The following is a 7,673-nucleotide window of genomic DNA, read 5'->3' as shown; positions in this document are numbered from 1 at the left end:
CCCGTATCGGAGTATGTGGATACGTCTGTCCCGCTGATGTGAACATCAACGTCAGTGAAGTGTCGATCTTTCCCGGAGACAAGACGCCTTTAAATCCTACCTACTTTGGGAGACAAGCCCTTGTAGGATGGAATGTGATTTTTTGGTGAGTTTGGGGGAAAAATTCCATGTATAAAATATACATGTATACATATACATGCATACATATACATATGCATACGTATTCATCACTTAAGTATAAGTTAACCGTAAGGCAATTATCTGAAGGCTATTCATGTTTGGTTAGTCATGACCATATAAAGATGTAATTGCAAAATAAACAGAATTTGGCTATAATGTAAAGTAATTAGAAGTAAAAAGAGCAGTCCAACTTGTTCATAAAACTTTTTTCTATTTTTATCTGTTTTCTTCTTGCTCAGTTGGCTCTCTTGTAATTCTTTTTTTTTCGTGAGTTTGAATATCCCCCACGAAGCTTGGCATAATTATGGTTAAGGCAAAAAAAAAACTAATTTTTTAACTGCTCCTCGAATAGCTGGGTGACTGATGAACTAGATCGACATGGTGCTTTCATCGGCCTTTTTCCTCGAGTCACATATGACTAATCATCAGCCGAGAAGGAGACTTTCTCCAAAAACATTGACCCCAGTATCCGATTACGTAATTAATTGAGGGAAGCATCCGGGCTTTCTGTGCATATTGCAGTGTTTTCCAAAGCATTATAACATATACTTAAAAACAAACCAGCCGAAAAGGCATACAAATTCATATTATATATATATATATACATATACATACATAAAACATTCTTCCTTCAATATTTTTCCTTTGTATTTTAGGTAATATAACTTCTGAGGCCAGAATTCACGAAAAACCTAGCTCTTGGTTTTTGGTGGTTTAAACCCCCTCCTGGTTTAAACCCCGAGCTGGGTTTTTCATTTACGTTTCACGAAAGAGGTTTAAACCCCGAGGGGGTTTAAATGCGTCATAAAACGTCACGAAACGTCATATTTTTAGTCTGCTCTTAGATGTGGTTAAAACCATGGTTCAATTTTACGAGCATGCGCACTTGAGGAATTTGTGAAAAATCGCTGAAGTGAAGAAAACTTTTCTTGCGGTCCTGGACCTGTCAAACGGTCTTCTTGATTAGAAATTCGTAAGTATTCTTCTTTGAATTCGTAAAATAAATCCCCGCTTTCCTTCTCTGGAATATATTGATACGTTTTAAGCAGTTATATGAAATTGGTAGTGTTGTTTTTCATGACTGCGAACGAGGTTTTGGTATTGACAAGTCCAGACGATGCACTTTATCGTCGCGTGTGTATTGCCACAGTCCCATCCGTGCATTTAAGTGTTGGGATATTTTGACGCTGTGTTGTTGAACGAATTGAAGGTGCTCAGCCGCGGGCCGGGCTTAGGCCCTAATTGTTTTATGAGCTTCACAAGGATGTTTATATTATTATGCTATCTATATCATAATTTGTGAATGTCAAGATAAAAATGAAATATCTAAATCTATATAATTTTTGTACTATTTGGTGCATTTTAAGAGGAGAAACTCAGAAAGATTTTTTTTTTCAATTTTATTTTGAATTTGCCTTGACCATGTTGACTAAAGACGTACTAAAAAGCCTAAAATTGCATTTCAAAATATACATTTGTAGATCGAGACCTACCTTTTTGCTTTCGGCACAGGCCAATTTTTGAGGCTGTAGGAATATTAAAGAGTTGATTACTCAAAGTTTGGTCTAAAGTCTTTTCACTTGCAAATGAAGAAAATAGAGCCCCCCCAAAAAATTATAAAAAACAGATTTATTTTAAGTTAAGTCGTTAGGCCTAGAGGCCTACTTTTGAAAAGCATATTCACAGTTTCAAGCAAATTATTACAATGTTTTTTTTTTATTGCATTCACCGTGTTCACTGTGAGATTTGCATTTAAAAAGTGATAAACCAATGAATATTTTTTTTTTAATGAAAAATTATTATTTTTTTTTAATTTGACCATTGTTTCACAGAATTACATTGGCATCAGAGGTACCATACAGTGTAGGCTCCAAGGATTATCTCCATCTTCTTCACAGCCTTAAAATACTAAGAGGTATGATTAATTTGATTTACATTGTTTTGATTTGTTTAAAAGTATTATTGAAATGATTTAAGATATCGAACATGAAATATAATTAGACTGAAGAAATGAAATGGCTTGAATGTAGTTTTTGTTAATCTCAGGAAGTAAATTAAGATTGCAGTAATTATGTTGGCAGATCAAATCTACATGCACATGTACAGTTTGGAATGATTATAAAGATCACAAAATAAAAGAATTAAAAATAATATTCAACTCTTCTGCATACAGCTACCTTTCCCAAGACATTGTGGGCTACGTGATGCTAAAAAGCCATCGAAATCGTACAAGGATGGGCCATCTCGAGATCAGTATCGACTGTCAAAAGAAACCGTCACCAATATGCTGGAAGCCGAAATGAAGAGGGACATACAGAGGATTGATCAACTTCCTGTTTATTTGCAGGTGTTGACAACTGTCCATTTTTATGCAGTGGGTAAGTAATTTAATTTTTCATAAATGATTATTGAATGTTTTCTTGGAACTGTTAAATCTAAATGACTGAGATTGTTTCTATAATTTAAGGACTCCAGATAAAGCTGATGACAATATCTAGAAATCAGAGAAGGAGCACATAAAAAAAGAGTATCATTTCAGCAAACAGTCACGTACCTATGAATTGCATAATTTAAAAATTCCAAAACTACCACAACAGTAGTGAGGCTCTGCTTTTACAACTGTTATGTCAGGTTAGAGTTATAATTTTGCCATTAACCCATGGTAGAGCTTCATGAGGTAATATCATGAGGTTCACCAAACTTGTACACAAAATTTTGAAATTTTGAGTATAAAATTATGCTAATTTATGCAAAATTTATTCATGCTAATTTATGCGAAATTCATAATCACAAAAAATGCTTCTGTATTTGTATACCAATTTTGATTTTTTTTATCATCCGTCTGGTAGAGCTACATGTACATGAGGGTCCCCAAATTTCCACACAGACTTAAAATTTTGACTAGAAAATTATTTGTTAATTTATGCAAAAATTTATTCATATATCACAAAAAAATGCTTCTTCTATGTCACTTCTCTATTAATTTCAATTCTGTTTCCTCAATTTATGTCACAAATATAATTCACTAGTGATGACTTGGCTGAAATTAAAAATTGATCGTACATTGTTCGGGTACTGTACAACCCAATTATTTTTTTTACTTTTAATCAAAAGATGTGCAAAACTTCAAGGTAAAGAGTCATTAAAGCATTGGGCAAAAACAATTATTCAATAGTTGTTTTTGAAGTCATCACTGCTGCTATATTGAATCGCATAATGATGGCGAGACTGCCAAAGGCGTTCCACTTGTCAAAATATATTGGAGAACATTGTATGATATTTGTACAAGATGAATATTCATTGTTTAACATCTGTATGTGCTTCAATGAAATGTTTTAAATTACCTCAAAACAATCACCTCACCCATCAACCATATGGTTTGTTTTTATTTTACAGGATCATTTTAAAAGATGCATGGTGATGAGGCAGCAATATCGCAGTCATCAATGTGTCAGAAGCTAAAGGAAGAGGCAATACATGAAGATTCCTACAACAAGAGAAGAAGTTGAAGCAACTCGAAGACAGTTCTATCTAACTGTTAGATTTAAAGGAGTGAAAGGTGCAACTGATGGGACACATGTCTACATCAAGAAGGGGGGGGGGGGGATTGGGCCATATGCTTCTTATATACCCCTTCCAACTTCATGTGGAGAGGAATGCCTATAACAATGGCAAAAGCATTAAGAACATAGAAACACAGAGTTCATTCAAATTTATGAAGAATACTTTACTTCTTTATTTGTTAATAAATTGATTGTTATAACCCTGTGATTCCTGCAGCTTAGCTTCAGCAACCTCTCTTTCTTTATTCAAAACGTCCATTCGTAGTTTGTGCTCCTTCAAGCTCATATCGTGTCTTTCAATCTCATTTCATGCTCTTTCAATCTCATATGTTCTTTCACTCTCATCTTGTACTCTTTATAAAGTCGAGACCATGTTTCTTCCATTGAACTTCAATTCTAATGGCATGCACTTCTACCAGCTCAAACTCTTCTGACAGATGATTCTTTTTTCCTTGAGATGGGTAATTCAAATTCCATTTTGCAGAACAAAGGTTTGTGGTATTGCTGCAGGGTTGCATTTAAGTACATAACATATAGTAACAGTACAGTTGTAAAACATACTATAAATCATGTTGTCAAAGATGTATGTTGTTAAACGTACTGGTAACTCTCTACTTGATCAGTTCAGCTTCTGACACCAATGTACATTGTTGTGTTTTCTGATTGTTCTCGGAACCATAAATTGAATTTTTGAAAACATTAAAGACTTAATTATAAAAATTTCTTTAAAAACAGACAACAATGCAATGCATTCTTTTCAGAAGTATACAATATTCGGTGCACAGTTCATTGAATTGCTTGAATCTGTTAACATACATATATTGAAGCCCTTTTCATAGTTCAAATGATTCACCCTCCCAGTTCAGTTTTATAAATCCCTCTTCACCTCTAAATACCTTACTACATATCTAGTATATTCAGATTATTTTGTGTGTACCAGTGTATTGTGCTTCCAATTAACATGATCTTGTAATTACATGTACATGTACTTGATTTGGGGATCATGTTTAATTTGTTACATTATTTAACATCTTCTTAACTACATCTGATTTATGAGTCTGGCCAAAGAGATATTCTGGCGGAAAGGGTTAATGGAAAAGGGAAACAAAGCATTGTAATTTTAATGATACTAAATTACCTTGAAGAGGAATGTGATTTTGAAGAAGTTCCATCAGTCTGGGAATGTTTCCTTGATACCTCAGCCAGAAATGAATTTGTAGAATTTGTCCTCGTGGTGAAAGAAATAGATGAACTTCTGTTCTTATGCAGGTTTATAAATTTCAACAATGTGTCACATTCATCTCAGTTGGGAGGGTTTTATTATTTTGTTTCAAGGAAAGTGATGAATATTCTTGATAATGTAATTATATGACGATTTGGGAAGTATTTTGAGAGGTCCACTATGTGAGATAGCTTTTATTCAAAAAAGCTTAAACTGGACATGGAGTTTTCACATTTGCAATCATTATTTGTGTATTAATTGCAACAAGCATAAAAAAGAAGAAAGAATGACCTTTCATTTTGTGAGGAAGCATTTCCTGATTTAAGAACTGTTTATTTCAATAGATTATTAAACGTATTTTCGTTTCATAAAATATTTAAAAGATAAAAGTTCTTCATACGGTTGATTTATTGAGATATGTCTTCAGTCAATGATGGATTTGAAGTGGGGGGGGGGGGGGGACAGGATGTTTGATTACATGTAGGTTTTATTCAAAGTTCTTATATGCAAGAGTAGTTTCTAATCATGCATTACAATAAGGATTAAGAATGCAATTTTATAGGATTTTTGCTAGTAGGAAAATTGTATTCTGCACTTTTGTTATAAGTACCCCCTTGTATATATTATGGGGGGATGTCAGATATTCACCTAGAATGGGAAAACGAAATCAGGGTAGATGTACTTGGTTGTTAAGGTGGTGTAACTTGAGGCAGTGCTGGATTTGAATTTGCAGTATTCCATGGTTAAGGGAAATAAAGATGATTGTTTAATTCTGGGAATGCTTGATATTTATATAGATTTTCAACAAAATTAAATGCATAATTGATCTAACCTAACTTATTAACAGAATTTGGTATGTATGAAAATGAATTCATTGGAGAAGTAATAAAAAAATCAATTTAAAAAATAAAATCCATTGTATATTAATGTCAACACAGTTACAAAAAATAAGTGTGAAGCGAGTGAAGTCAAAGAAGATGCACTGACTTTGCTAGGTGTTACTGGAACTCGATCTATACATGACCTGCAATGTATATATAATTTTTTTTTTGGGGGGGGGAGAAACATTTATTGGATTAATACATTACATGTACTGAGAATATTATATGCCTATAGAATGTACACTCTAATGAATTTGACATTTGAAAATATTTCTATTATATTTTTTGCCAAGGTATTTTGTTGTACAATCATTAAAACAGGAAATAATTATTTGATTGAATATTGAAATTTTCATGATTTCTCTATGTACACCGCCTTGAAATATTGAAATAAAAAATAGATAACTTTGAAATATTTAAACTGCTTCAATTTAAGATGCTTCTTATTACAGGTATTCTGTTGATGGACCTTGGAGACTTCCTGTAAAAAGATAATGAAATTCATAACACAAGATTTTTATGAATATATTTTATAGAGAAATGTGTGGGGAAAAGTTGGTTAAGAATGGTTGTGACCAAGAGCTCAAGAACTTTTCTTTTAGAATGCCAATTTGTAATGCTTATTTATCCATTCAAATACATTTATGTATTTCCGAAAGAGCAAGGGGGGAGGGGGCGGCAGAGAGAAAAAGGTAGTAGAATGGTGAATGTGTGTGCAGTAGCGTACCTAGGATTTTCCACGGGGGGGGGGGGCAAAATCGTCTGCAAAAAAGGGTCTTCAATCACAAAAGGATTTCATACCAGAAAAAAAATGGACAAGCAAAAAAAAAAAAAAATTCTCGTCAGGAGGGGGGGGGGGGGCAGAATAGGTCCCTTGCATGGGTTGTGACTCGTCAGGGGGGCAGTCTGCCCCCCGTAGGTACGCTAGTGTGTGTGAGAGAGATAGAAAGAAAATGAGCGGGAACAAGAGAAAGATTATGAGAACGAGAAAGAACAGTTCATCAATTTCACTTCAATATTGTTTAACTATTGAGAAAAGTTTCAAATTGAAATGAGAAATAGAAATTAAAATAATTTATTTTGATAAAAAAAATATTCAGAAAATATGTATGCTAAATAAAGCCTCTAAAATATTAATATTACGAATTCTAGCTACCACTACTCCACCCCAAAAAAAGTTATCTTTCCAAAAGTCGGGTCATCTCATCCCAAATACATGTTTTATTTCGATTTTGAACGATTTTGTAATTTTTACCATCCTAAAAGACCTAAACTATTTTGAGTAGGGATTTTCCGCCAATGTTTCAGGGATCCACAAATATTTATTTTTATGCGTGCTAGTCTTATGGGATGCACTTTTGATTACCATTAACAAAATAAAGTCAAGATTTAGGGAATAAACCAGGGCGGTCTCAATTTTAAGAAAGGAAAATAAAAAAATTGGAGGATAAAGTTTACTTCAGAAAATTTTGGGGACGTGTTCTTTCTAGAATTTACATTTGAATTGAATTTTTTTTTTGGCGATGGAAATGGATTCAAAGGTTGTTTCGCAATTTTGATAATGACGTAAGAACAGCTGATCGGCAATCTTTGTTATGGTTGTTTTTATACTGAAAAAGCATTAGAAGATCCATACTTTTAGAATATTGGTTGCCGGAAGACTGTACGGGCATGCGCGTTGTTAACTCTCAGCTCAGCCTCAGCTAAGCTAAGCGATCGAGATCGTAGACATGCAAAATCAACAGCTGATTTTCATATTAAATGCCGCTTACCACCAAAAATGTAAGTATTATGAGAAAGCGATCTGATAAGATACTACTTATTCTT

General features: G+C 33.5%; 1 long non-coding RNA gene across 1 annotated transcript; it reads left to right on the top strand.

Moving 5' to 3' along the window:
- The first annotated feature begins 1,132 nt into the window (after positions 1–1,132).
- LOC121405917 lies at positions 1,133–4,257 on the top strand. Its single transcript, XR_005968723.1, has 4 exons — positions 1,133–1,153; positions 2,013–2,095; positions 2,354–2,558; positions 3,577–4,257. It is a non-coding gene; the product is annotated as an uncharacterized LOC121405917 (long non-coding RNA).
- The last annotated feature ends 3,416 nt before the right edge of the window (positions 4,258–7,673 follow it).

The sequence above is a fragment of the Lytechinus variegatus genome, chromosome 1, assembly GCF_018143015.1.
Source record: "Lytechinus variegatus isolate NC3 chromosome 1, Lvar_3.0, whole genome shotgun sequence".
NCBI classification, from domain to species: domain Eukaryota; kingdom Metazoa; phylum Echinodermata; class Echinoidea; order Temnopleuroida; family Toxopneustidae; genus Lytechinus; species Lytechinus variegatus.
Note: the sequence above shows the minus strand (reverse complement) of the source record. Positions and strands in the feature narration are given on the sequence as shown.